The sequence below is a fragment of the Danio rerio genome, chromosome 6 (assembly GCF_049306965.1).
Source record: "Danio rerio strain Tuebingen ecotype United States chromosome 6, GRCz12tu, whole genome shotgun sequence".
Classification (NCBI taxonomy): Eukaryota; Metazoa; Chordata; class Actinopteri; order Cypriniformes; family Danionidae; genus Danio; species Danio rerio.
In genome coordinates, this window is record NC_133181.1 from 36,081,500 (window position 1) to 36,095,080 (window position 13,581).

Genomic DNA, 13,581 nt, shown 5'->3' on the forward strand with positions numbered 1-13,581 from the left:
TACTTGTAATCTAAAGAGAATTAGTTGGCATGTAGATGCAATGTAACTTCAACAAACGGACCATCAAAATAAAGTGACCTAGACCTTCTAGTCGATTGATTACAGTTTATGTTGTTGATTTACCATAATATGCATGCAATTTAGTTTTTTGGGGGCATTATTTTTAAAATGTAGAGAAATCACTCTAAGATCATTTCATAGAAGCGCGTGTGCGATTCAGAGAAAACAAATGTGTGCACGTCTCTTCCAGATGTGACATTTATAAATAGCAGTTGTTGTAATTGTGCACACGCAGATGACTGCTCGCAGATCTCCGCCTTGCAAACGTCCCCAAATTAATATCATTATTACATAAAAGAGCACATGCCAATATCTGAATTCCAATGCATGTGTATGACAGAAAAATTCTGTCTGAAACTGGGGTCCTGCTAACAGAGGTGGAGGCTCGAGCAGGGACAGTTTTTGGAAGTGAAACTCGAGTTTCAGTAGTCTTATAAAAAGTGTGACACTTCACAATATTCTTGCAAAACTTAAAAAAATGTAAAATTAATTTTCATTTAATATACATTCACTGGCCACTTTATTAAGTACAACTGTGCGATTGCTTGTTAAAGCAAATTTCTAATCAGCCAATCACATGACAGCAACCAGTAGACATGGTCAAGACCAGGGGTCACCAACCCTGTTCCTGGAGAGCTACCTTCCTGCAGATTTTAGTTGCAACCCTGACCAAACACACCTGTTTGTAATTACTAAGTGCTGCTTTAGGTACTATTAATTGGTTCAGGTGTGTTTGATCAGGGTTGGGACTGAATTCTCCAGCAAGGTAGCTCTCCAGGAACAGGGTTGGTGACCCCTGGTCAAGACGATCTGCGGCAGTTCAGAATGGATCGAGCATCAGAATGAAAAAGAGAGGTGATTTAAGTTTTTCAAAAACTGCTTATCTACTGGGATTTTTATGCACAACCATCTCTAGGGTTTGCAGAGAATAGTCTGAAAATTAGAAAATGCCCAGTGAGCGACAGTTCTGTGGGCGCAAATGCCTTGTTGATGCCAGAGGTCAGAGGAGAATGGCCAGACTAGTTCGAGCTAATAGAAATGCTACAGTAAATCAAATGACCTCTCGCTACAACCGAGGTATGCAGAAAAGCATCTCTGAACCCACAACACATCGAAACTTGGGATGTGGTGGAACGGGTGATTAGCATCATGGATGTGCAGCTGACAAATCTGCAGCAAATGCGTGATGCTATCATTTCAATTTGGAGCAAAATCACTGAGGAATATGTCCAGTACCTTGTTAAATCTATGCCTCGAAGGATTAAGGCAGTTGTGAAGGCAAAAAGGGGTCCAGCCTGGTACTAGGAAGGCCGGTAATAAAGTGGCCTGTGATTGTGTATATAAATATGATATATAAAGTATAACACAATTATGGTAGCTGGTTTAAGAAAACAATGTGATTTGCCATTTCTTTATTTTTACAGTTTACTAATGCTAATACTACTACTAATGAGATGTTAACAACACAAAAATATATTTAGTACAAATATAAATAATATGAAAATAACAACAACAAAAAAGTTTAAGGTTATTGGCTCAAATTTTTTTTTACAGATGTTTATTTTATTTTGGGTTCATTTAGATTTTTTTGATTTATTGTGAATTTTAAGCATTAGTCAAGACTTTGCAAATTGTCCTAAGAATTAAAAAAAAATAACATGAAATAAACTGTACAGCCTACAGAATGTAACACACTCTCAACATTAGGTAACATGTTTTTTTTACGACGTTGACACAAGAAAATGTGTGTATGCCTGCACTTTAAAAATAAATAAATAAATTTAACTTAAAATTTTAAGGCAACCAGCTTCAGGACATTTTTGAGTTTTCTCAACTTAAATCAAGTCAAGTGCAGTACTGGGGTTAAAAGTTGAGTCAACTCAAAAAAAGCTTTTTACAGTGTGCTCAGAGCTTGACGTCGAAAAGTACTTTCCCACATTAAAAAGTGTTTTTGGTAATATAAACGTTTTGATGAATTTAAGCGTACACACACTCTAAGATCAAATCAGTAAGATTAAGATCACTCTAAGTTTAAACTATTTCAAATTTTAAACATAAAAAAATTTTAAAAAACTAAAATACACCTAAAACTGCGGCACTTCTATGACCATAAACATATGACACACTGCATGGGCTTGTCAAGGACCATCAAGCTGTAAACTGACTTTAATACTGACATTTATTACAGATGCCCCATGACGTCATCTCAGCACTTTTAATGAATGATGACACTATTTTGGGTTTTGTCTTATTCAACTAAATATATTTCATTTACATGTAAAGTTTGAGGTCTAATGATCCAATTTTGTGTGGAAAATGATGAAACTGTGTTACAGTATGTTGAATATAAAGACTTCTGTGCTCTTGCTATAGTGTTTTTATTTATCATTTAATGTACTACTTCATTTATTCATTCATTCACTTTCTTTTTGGCTTAGTTCCTTTATTAATCTGGGGTCGCCACAGCATAATGAACCGCCAACTTATATGTTTTACACAGCAGATGCCCTTCAAGCCACAACCCATCACTGAGAAACATCCATACACTCTCATTCTAACACATAACACTACGGACAATTTAGCCTACCCAATTCACCTGTACCACGTCTTTGGACTTGTGGGGGAAACTGGAGCACCCGAAGGAAACCCACACCAACAAGGAGAGAACATGCAAACTCCATACACAAATGCCAACTGACCCAGCCAAGGCTCGAAACAGCTACTGTGCCACCGAGACGCACCGACTTAATTAAATTTAATTCAATTCAATCATTCATTAATTTTCTTGTCCCTTTCATTTTCTTAGTCCCTTTTTTAATCCGGGGTTGCCACAGCAGAATGAACTGCCAACTTATCCAGCAAGTTTTTACGCAGCGGATGCCCTTCCAGCCGGAACCTATCTCTGGGAAACATCCACACACACATTCACACACACACTTATACACTATGGACAATTTAGCCTACCCAATTCACCTGTACCGCTTGTCTTTGGACAGTGGGGGAAACCGGAGCACCCGAAGGAAACCCACGTGAATGCAGGGAGAACATGCAAACTCCACACAGAAACGCCAACTGAGCTGACCCAGCGACCTTCTTGCTGTGAGGCAACAGCACTACCTACTGTGTCACTGCTTTGCCCAATTCAATCATTATATATATAATATTCTTAAAACTATATTTACTTATATATTTTCATTAAAACGGTTAACGATTTAGGTTAACAGTGAAATAATAAAATATTTTATTTTGATATTAAAATAAAATCATCTAAAAGTAAGCTGTACACCTGCTAACCATTGACAGTAGAAAAAAACTACTATGTAGGAAAGAATACTATGGCAGTCAAAAGGCTTTCAGCTTTCTGAAAAATATCTTCTAAAACTGTTTGGAACATGTAAAGTGCGAGTAAATTATGACAAAATTTTTAGTTTTCTTTGTCTTCATGTGAACACCATGCAGTCTTGTCTTTGACCCACATACAATTATTAATTTAATTATTATGCCATGACAGATGTTTTAAAACGAAAGCAATAATGTCTTAATATCAACGGATCAATTAATTAAAACGTACCACTGTGCTAGGAATAATTTCACATACATTTTAAAGTAAATCTTGCCCTTTTTACATTTTCTAAGAGTTAGCAGACTGTAGAAACCTGAATGTGTTTTGTTAGATAAAGTCTGATATTATTCCTGGACCTGATCGTTTGGCCTTCATGCATGTCCAGACTGTTCTGACCTGCTCATGACTCCGGATCAAGGGCTAAGCTTTGACTAAGTCCTCTGAGCCAAGTCTTTATCAGTCAGCAGCGCTGCGATACACTTTGTGCTAAGACGAGTATCACATTAAACACAGCTGTAATTAATGTTACACCAAAACAACATCAAATTCAAGGCATCTGTCCAGCTGCACAGATGATCTTCACTACACAGTCTGATATAATCTCCGGATTTATACAGAAGCTACTTGAAATACTATTAAAACAGGAGCTTTTGTTTTTCCAGGTTCTTGGCAAATTTTACAACCTCAAAATTAGCATGTGGTAGATTCAGTCAATGCCTTGCCCTAAAATGAAATGGCTTACATATTTTTAAAACAGCTTACATCCTAACTAACTATAAAGGTGGAGTAGGTCGTTTTTGCTATTAGAGGGTGCTTGTATTCACAACAAACAAATGTCTTCATTACATTCTTCAGGAGTCCTGCAGAAATCATGTTCATGGATGAGCAGAAGTATTCAAAACATATTATCAAGTTAGCATGAAGCAGAGTAAGGCTATAACTAAGCTATTAAACAATCTGCTGATGAAAAAATGTGACGTTACACTAAAGCCACTGTATGCCGCTGTTTACCACAACCTCGATGCACGTGGAAGCAGCAATGTTTTATTATACTAAAGTATACTTTACATATTTTATACTTATACTATTACATACATATACTTAAACTATTTGATGGTTCTGTTATAATGCTGCAATGTGCATTCTAATAAAACCACAATTTCTGTTTTCCTGTTTTCTATTAAAGCAATCCAAAAATTTGTCATTTATACTTCTGTGTCAAGCGCAGAAGTGCTGACAAAACAGGTGATTTTTGCTCAGCCTGCATGTGGACGCATAACCCTCACCATAGCCGTCGCCGACACGCACCTCTCAAAAAATGTAAGTACACATCGCAACGATGCGTAGCGCAAGGTCTATGATTGGTCGGCTTGGTAGAGCTGACGAGTATGGATGGGCGAGCCTGATGGAGCGAGTGTTTACAAGTGTGGAGTCCCATGAAGTAGTTCCAGATGGAGACTGTTTTGTGTTTGCCTTATTATAGTTGTTGCACATCTGCCGGTTTCCACCTCTGAATGAGCGAGTTTGAGCCACTTGTACAATAAGTTAGCGTTCAGAAAAAACAAAACATAGGCGAAGAAACTCAACACAGAGGAACATAAAAATCTACTTCCAACTAACGTTTTGGAAATGTTATTGCAGAGCAACAGAAACAGAGTGCAGAAGTATAAAATGCACGGCAATGCGCAAGCAATACGGCGTGGTTCTAGCTAATAACTCGACGCAAAAGTATAAACCAGGCTTTGGAGGGAGAAAAACTCAACGTTTTCTCAGCATACGTTTCAAATTACAGCTGAACAAATCATTATAAATCAGGTAAGTGACGTTCTAAGTCAATCTCAATCTTTTTTTGTTTGTTATATATTATGGTGCTTTATTTACACCTCAGAAACTGTCTCTCTTTGTTAGTTATTGTAATATCCTGATTGCAACAGAGAAATACTGGGAAATCTCTATAGATTGATCGTTCAGCATTATATTCTTAAAATGTGAGCAAAAATCACCTGTTTTGTCAGCACTTTAGATATTATGCTAGAGAATCATTGAAATACTAGCTCTAAAAAGACCTTGGTGAATGAGTAACGGTTTCTGCTGTTCTGACCATCAGCTGTAGATGTGAATGAATGGCGGAAGAAAATAGTTCCTCATAAAAAAGGGTTTTTTAGATGTGTTTGGTTTTCTTTTTCATAAACATTATCATATATATATATATATATATATATATATATATATATATATATATATATATATATATATATATATATATATATATATATAATACTCTGTTTCATGGTTTTTGGATGTTTTAATGAAAACCGTATACATATTGTGCCTTTAAGCAATGGGTACTGTGAATTGTTGGCACATTAGGTGACAGTTGGCACATTATTACACTGTTATTGCACAATTTTTTGTCGTTTTGTGAGTTAGTCACATCATCTGAATTGAGGGGTTTAAGGTTACATTACCTAATTTTATGTCTTTGAAAAATAACTATAGTGCGTTTGTTGTCTAATTGATAATGAGTGATTTTTCTGATACAATGACGTGATGTGTGCAATAGAAGTCATAGTTCTAGTAAAAAGATACACTTAGAACACTGAGGTAAAATTTCTAAATGTTACCTCAGGATTTTTACATGATTTTTTAAAAATGTATTTATTATGTGGTCATAGTTTAATATTTCCAATACTTAAATGTACATTCCAATCACCTTCCTTTTCATTAAAAAGTCTAGGAGGTTATCTGCATTCATAGTGTTGCTGTTTTCTCATATCTTTATTTAAATGCAACCAGTTAAAAATGCAAATATCTATACACCTGTATGTACTGACATAGAATAATTGTTTCATTTAGGGCAATCTTAATTGTTTTTATTGCATTTTTTATTGCAAATTTTAATTGTTTTTATTGCAACACCTCAACTTCACCATGTAATACATTAATACAGAATCTTCCACCCGAATGCAATGCCTTCCAAAATCTCCACAACTTATTCCCTAACTATACTAAAGCAATTTTACCATGAGCAAAGCTACTAGAATGGACAGTGTGTAAAATGCAGCATTGTGAGTGTGTTATCTGGCACTGGCAGGCTCATTAAACTTGACGTAAATCATTGGAAATGGAGATGAGAGGTGCTGACAGCTCATATTCGTTAATCTATAAAGGCCAAGGGGCAGCTGATCTTTACGTCCTTTATCAACTGCACTCGTCCAGTGGGAGCGAGGGGTCATTGGGTAGGGATGGAGTTTGAGCCCCCTGTGTCACCTTGCTAGAACTTCAGAAAACACAATAATAGCAAAATCAATAGCCTCCGAGTCGGGCCGTTCGATAATATTATGAGTTGATAGTTTCAGTTATTAAAAGGAGAAGCTTCCCTCAGACCTCAGCTCAGATATTAATCTGCGATTGGATTGTTTTGCTGAACTCATGAAGTTTACGGCACTACTTCAGTTGTGTAAATTGGATCGCTTTAAAAGAAATGATCACTTTTCGAAACTGTAGCCTTTGAAATCTGCCACTGAGGCATTTTTCAGTTATGACAGAAATCACACAGAGACATATTTGAGTCATCTTACCTCCCAGCAGGCCATGGCCTCGGGCACTTCCCCTGCCTTCACGTCTACTTTGGATGTTCTCAAGTCGAAAAGTCCTATGTAAGATCATTACAGTCATCATATTGCAGTCGGTTGGTTGGTTAAACGACTGAGTCAGCTGAAGATCCTAGCACTATCCATACAAGCTGCAAGAAAAAGATCCCATGGTAAGGTTTTCCTGTGTCAATCCAAATAACAGTGTTTGGCTTTTTTTTTCTCATTAGATATAAAATAATAGATTACAGAGATGGAAGAGATTTAGACCATAATAGGGATTAAAAATTAACCCAACTCAATCGATACCATTCACCCCTTGTGGTTCTGTAGATGTTTTTGAGCCTGGGAACATATTACAGAAGGTTTCTAAACTTAAGTCTGAAGTTAAAATATGATACATAAATTAGGATTTTTCACAAATTTGTATTGCAGAAACTGATAACAACTTGATTTGGTATTTTTATCTTATCTTAAAAAATAGTTTCCTAGTTGGGAAGACTTAAATTGTGTCATCAAGTTCGACAATCCACTCTCAAGTCTGTTAGTAGCCAACCGACACTCTGCTAATGAAGCTGCTAATGAGTTAGCCTAAATAAAAAAGATGAACAAAACCAGCAAAAAAAATTAGGCATTTACATTTTTTACACAAGAGTGAAAAATGGTAAAAATCCATAACCTGGTTAAAAGTATGTTCTTTAATATACACTACCTGACAAAAGTCTTGAAAAGTAATGAAGAAAAAAATAACTTGACCTATTTGTTCCTTTGGTATCAGAAGTGTGTTATATTAAATTCAAAGGCCTCTAGATTACACTTATTCTACCAAGATAAAATATGATCGTGCCTTGATTTTTAATCATATAATTAGGACAGTAAGGTCTGACTTTGTTTAGACAAAGGTCTTATCACTTAACAGAAATAATGTACAGTATAGAATATAAAGTCATGCTAAAATAATTAATATTGTGTATGACTCCCATGAGCTTGGAGTACTGCATCCATACATCTCTGCAATGACTCAAATAACTTATTAATAAAGTTATTTGGAACAGCAAAGAACGCGTTCTTGCAGGACTCCCGGAGTTCATCAAGATTCTTTGGATTAATTTTCCATGCCTCCTCCTTCATCTTACCCCAGACATACTCAATAATGTTCATGTCTTGTTACTGGACTGGCCAATCCTGGAGCACATTAACCTTCTTTTGCTTTCAGGAACTTTGATGTGGAGGCTGAAGTATAAGGAGCGCTATCCTGCTGAAGAACTTGCCCTCTCCTGTGATTTGTAATGTAATGGGCAGCTCAAATCTTTTGATACCTCAGGCTGTTGATGTTGCCATTCACTCTGAAGATCTCTCGCGACCCCCACCCACCTCCCCTCCACCCCTTTCTGTGCGAATCTTGAGTCCATGTGGGTTCCAATAGGTCTGTCTTCTGCAGTATTTCTGATGATTGGGATGCAGTTTAACAGATGATTCATCAGAAAAATCTACCTTATCCCACTTTTCCAAATGATCAACTAGAAGTCAACTTATTATTTGTTGCTCTCACAACTGGTGACAAGACAGGTAGTCAGGTAGTGTATATGGTTAATACAATTAACCTTAAATAAATTGACTTTCTCAGAATTCTGCGCATGACACTTCACTTTGTATGCCTTTTTTTTTACATAGCTATGGTTCTTTTTAGTTTTTTTTTTCTCCAGAGATGTACATTAGAAATTTATTTTAGATGCAATGTTGATAAAGAATGTTTCTTACAATATTTTAATATTATTTGTGTTACCATATTGGTGTTTAGTAGTTGTGTGAATGACACAGAGCGCCCTATTTGTATGCTTTTTCACTGCTTGTGGGAAATGTTGAATGCAGTTCAATGAAAATCTTAATGAGCTTTGCTTCGACATAATTTTCTCATCACCACATGCTTTGTGCTTCTGTCTATGTAACAAAGGTATAAGTGCAGATGTTTGTACTTCAAAACATTGCTGTATAATATTATAAATAAACTAAATTTGCCATAAAAACAGTACATTTCTGGCAACCACAGCTGTCATTTTTTTATCCATACGTTTTTTGGAGTTTATTTGCAGTAAGCTCAATGATGTATTAGTGGTCTTTGTAAAGCTGGTTGCATTCCTGTGCTAACTGTAACATTCAGCCTGATTTCATGAGGAAACCTAATTATTTTACATTTTGTCATACAAATCCGTACAAGGTGGGTTGCATCTAGAGGGCATCTGCTGCGTAAAACATATGCTGGATAAGTAAGTGGTTCATTCCGCTGTGACGACCCAGATTAATAAAGGGACTAAACCAAAAAGAAAATAAATGAATGAGTTGAAATCCAAACAAGTTCAGTTGTACAAAAATGTACGAGTTTAAAATGGAGGTGTGGCACCCAACCCCACCCCTAAACCCAACCCCAGTCATTGGGGGATGAACAAATCATACTAAATTGTACGAATGATACCGTTTCTTACAAATTTATACGAATTAGGTGCTGAATAGGAATGTACAAATTTCTGCGAGATTGTTTTGGTAATATCATGTTGCGTGGTTTTTGTAACACATCTTCAGGACACACCTCTTTAAATGTTATCACTTGATTGAATGTGCGTTATCAGTGGTTATCAGTTAATAGATATGGGCCAGTCCTTGATTGAATGGACATTATCAGTGTTTATCAGCAGATAGATATGGGCCAGAAGGGGCCTTCTATGACTACTTGTAAGCTCAGAAGGCTGTTTTTATCCATCCACATTGTTAATCAGCTATACTAACAGAGAAGACTCCAGATCCAGATCTGTTTCTACATTACTGTGACGGTTGGGTTTAGGGTTTGGGTAGAGGTGGATGTTTATGAAATACAATTAATGGGAAATTTAATAAATAATATAAATAGTTCTTGTTAACTTCCAACCGCAGCCTTATGTGATCTATAGCTGATTAACCATGTGGAGTATGCTAATAACCGCTGATAACATTTGAATTGGCTGTTCAGGTTCCTTCAAGAGTCTTTTACACTTCTTAATTTTATTCATAAATTAATGTAATGTCATTGTTGGACAAACCAATCATAACTTTTTTTTCTGTTAGCTTTCGAATAATCTTGAGGTTTGAACAGCTGTTGAGTTGCCCTAAAATATGACAGCTTTTATGATTTTATTTTTTGTTACAATGTTTTTGTAACACCCCTGCAGGCACAGGACATGAACATGATATCACAGTGACATTGTAACCCAACGTCGTGGTGACGTTGGATTTTGTTTGGAAATGAAAATTGGGTTGACATCAGAACCCACTGTCAGGCCTTAGTCAATGTCCAATGTCCAACCTAAAATCGACCTAAAATCAACCAAATATCAATGTAATTTGATGTTGTTATTAGATGTCAAAATAACATTGTCCTTAGATGCTGGCTAGACATTGAATTTTGGCAACCTGACGTCATGACCTAAATCTCACCTAATATTAATGTCTTGATGTTGTGTGTCTGCTGGGACCACTCTCCTTTCTGTATTTAAGATAACACACTTAGGAAATGCTGTTTTGTAATAGCCTTTGTCCTAAATGTGTTATGACTGATATGATTACCAAAAAGATTGGATTAGATTTTAAAGTTTGGATCTTTCTGTAATAGACCCTCTGGAGAAGAAGAACTTCTTTTTTTTAGCATGAATACTGTAATAAATAAATAAAAACTAAATCAATTTTATAGAATACAAAATAATATATTCAGGCATTGAAATAAAGACATGAAACATTCTAAACACATTTTCACAAAACTTCTGTCTATTGACTGTTGAAAGTTAGTTTTAACTGATATAATCTGAAATTCCCATTTCTGATTTGTCTGGTAGCCCTTCAAGCTTGAGTCTGTTTATTCGAGCACATTCAAATATTTAGCACTTAACAGTGATACAAATGAGATCAGAATGATGCAGAATAAGCAGTCATTTTGAAATATCTATATTATGTATAGAGCGGTTGAAACTCACCCTCATCATCCAAATAGCTCCCTGCTGATTGCAATCAAATAACACGATTATCCAATTATTCATTGCATCATCTTTTTCCCTAATGGGCACATTCGATTTCTCTCTTTCTCTCTATGCACAGACAACATTCACCCCTATAATGAAAAAATAACTTCATAGTTTTCCATGGCTTGCTCCTTCCATTATTTCATATTCATACAAAGTTTCCTTCATTTTTAAATTAAATGTTGACTTTGTTTTGGTGCCCAGCCGAGGCAGATGTGGACTGTATAAAGACAGTGTGTGAAGCTGCTATGACCGTTCAACGACTTCCTTTCTCTGACAGGTTATTGGTTTTGAAAATTGTTGCCAATCCTATCACATTTCCCTCTGACTGCTTCAAATATCTGGCACTGAGGACTGACATAAAGGAACGTTCGAGGTTACTAAAGTAACCCTTCGTTCCCCGAGGAGGGGAACGGAAGCACTATAAGTGGATTTGATTTGTAAAATCCACGCATTGGGAGGTTCGGTTCAGAAGCTACTCGTCTGAAAGAGTATTGAACGGGCCAATTAAGAATGAATTGGCAGCGCAAGCCTGCGCAGGTGAGCGGCATAAGCAATCAACTGAGTATATAAGCTCACCTGGCGCCAGCAGACGCTATCCTTTTTAAGCTGAAGAGACTTTCAACAGCTAAGGGACAGTCATTATGGCGACGGAGTATAGTGCTTCCGTTCCCCTCCTCGGGGAACGAAGGGTTACTTTAGTAACCTCGAACGTTCCCCTTCGGGGGGAACTTCAGCACTATAAGTGGATTTGATTTGTAAAATCCACGCATTGGGAGCCCATTGAAAGCGCCATAATGACTGCACCTTACCAACACCCCCGATGAGGAGATAGTCAAGCAAGCGTGACGCACCCACATCATGGGGGGCGCGGTCCTCCAACGTGTCCCTGGCCCTAATTTATCCTACTTCAACAGAAGTTTTACGGATTTAGATATATTTTTTGGGAAGTCGTGAGCATCTAGATAATTCTAGGAAATACGACAGTACGTTGGGAAGCATGCAATCCCGATAGGGAGGACGCTGCGGAGGCCATCCGTTACCCGAGGGGGGATAGATGGCAGAATTTACATATGGACTAGCCCTAAAAAGGGGGAGTACGCATAGCAAAAGAGTGGTTAGCGGGGAGGGAAGACACGGGTCCGCCCAGGGGGGGGACTTAACCGTGGCGGAATAAGCATATGGGATCGCCTAGTGGGGATCACGCATAGCAGGCACCTTTACCCAAAACGCGGGCTGACCAGCGGGCAGACCTACAACGTAGTGGGCCAGCAAGTGACTCCTCCGCTGAGTCAGTGCTGGGGGCCACGGAGGAATCTGCAGGGCTCACCTGACGGGGAACTTTACTGACAGATAAAAAGGCGCTCGTATCTCCGTGTTAGGGAAAATGGCGCAGCAAGCGTGTTTCAACACCCTACCGAATTGTTTCCTCAATCACCAAGGGTTACCTAATACCCTTGAGGAAACCGGCTCCACTCGCAGATTGTAAAACCTTGCAAATGTGTTGGGTGTCACCCAGCCCGCAGCTCTACAGAAGTCTGTTAGAGGGGCGCCGCGTGCGCGCGCTCGAGAGGATGCGAAGCTCCGAGTGGAGTGCGCACGCGCTCTCGGGGGACGCGGCTCATCTCGGCTCTGATAGTGAAAGAAAGGCATCCACAATCTAGTGGGAACTTATTTCGGTACGGCACTTCCCTGCTGCCGACCGTTATAACAGACGAAGAGCTGCTCAGATGATCTAAACTCTGAGTGCGGTCCGGATAATACGCAAAACGCGAACTGGACAATAAAGAAGGGCTGGGTCTGCCTCCTCCGAGGGCAGCGCTTGCAGGCTCACTACCTCGTATTAAAACGGAGTGGTAGGAACCTTGGGCACATATCGCGGGCGGGGTCTCAGGACGTGAGAGAAGCCAGCCCAATTACAGGCACGAGTCACTGACCGAAAAATGCCTCCGGGTCCCCGACCCTCTAATCGATATCAACGCGACCAGCAGAGCTGTCTTCAGGGACAGAAAGATACTGAGTCGAGGATCGAAGGGATCTGACGCGGCTTGTGTAGCGAGGGCGAGATCCTAAGAGGGCATGAGAGGGGGCGGGATGGATTAATTCGCTTAACGCCCCTGAGGAACCGGATGATGAGGTTATGCGTTCCCACGGTGCTGCCAGCCACCGCGTTATGAGAGCGGAGATGGCAGCCACGTAACCTTGAGTGTGGAGGGCGACAGCCTGCTCTCCAGCTTCTCTCGGCGTAAAGAAAGCACAACGCTGATCTGGCAAATTACGGGGGTCTTCTCAGCGAGAGACACACCATTCAGTGAATAGACTCCACGTCAGGGCATAGGCGCGCTCGGGGAGGGGGCTCTAGCCCGAGTGACGGTATTAGCCACCGCAATCGGAGGTTACCTAAGTCTTCCTCGCGTCTAAAATCTCTTCAAAGATCGGCGAGGGTGCCAGGTGGTGCCCTGTCCCTGAGAGAGTAGGTGCTCTCTCGAAGGGACTGCCAGGGGAGGGCTATCGCGAGGGAGAGCTCTGACATCCAGGT

General features: G+C 38.9%; 1 long non-coding RNA gene across 1 annotated transcript in view; it reads right to left on the reverse strand.

The window, feature by feature from the left end:
* LOC141386311 (uncharacterized) overlaps nucleotides 1-13,581 on the reverse strand; it is a 120,428-nt gene that overhangs the window by 88,826 nt on the left and 18,021 nt on the right. The window contains exon 2 of the long non-coding RNA XR_012408049.1: nucleotides 6,985-7,148. This is a non-coding gene — a long non-coding RNA (uncharacterized lncRNA). The remainder of the gene's footprint in view (nucleotides 1-6,984; nucleotides 7,149-13,581) is intronic.